Here is a 605-nt window from a genome sequence, read left to right as displayed (position 1 = left end):
TTGGTCTCTCTTCTGTATTGATTCCTTCAATTTCTCTAGACTTTCGACAGTGTCTTGCAGTCGACTACAAGAATCGCCACGTAGTACAACTAAACTTTCTCATGACATTAGCCTACTAACACTTACTCCCATAAAGAAACGCAGAAAATCAGGATAGCTACATGCATATCATCCTAATCATCTCTCCATCAGGACGTGCTCATGCCAGTTAGTTCAACTTGAGCTGTAGGGGCATTGATCATGTCAACTAGATCTGATTTCCCCCTGCTCTGCACATTACCCGAATGGATGGATTTACGAGTGCTGAAGTATGTCAAAGACGTAGGAGGCATTGCCTTGAGCAACATCTCGTGCTATCAACTTCAGTCTAAAAAATGACTGACTGATTTAGCAAGCTCGCATTTGCTCTGGACAGAATCAGATTATGGACCACCTGCAATGTCAATGTGCTAAGAAATTTGATAAAGATGCGCTGCAATCTTTGCAATACGATCAAACAATCACCTGAACATGGTTGAGACAAGCCCAATGAAGCGGAGCATTCTTCTCCTCATTACTGGCGTTAACATCCTGAAATTGGAAGATTCCGAGTTTCATAAAAGTCT

This window comes from Eucalyptus grandis, chromosome 7 (genome assembly GCF_016545825.1).
Source record: "Eucalyptus grandis isolate ANBG69807.140 chromosome 7, ASM1654582v1, whole genome shotgun sequence".
Classification (NCBI taxonomy): Eukaryota; Viridiplantae; Streptophyta; class Magnoliopsida; order Myrtales; family Myrtaceae; genus Eucalyptus; species Eucalyptus grandis.
This window is presented reverse-complemented; position numbering follows the sequence as displayed.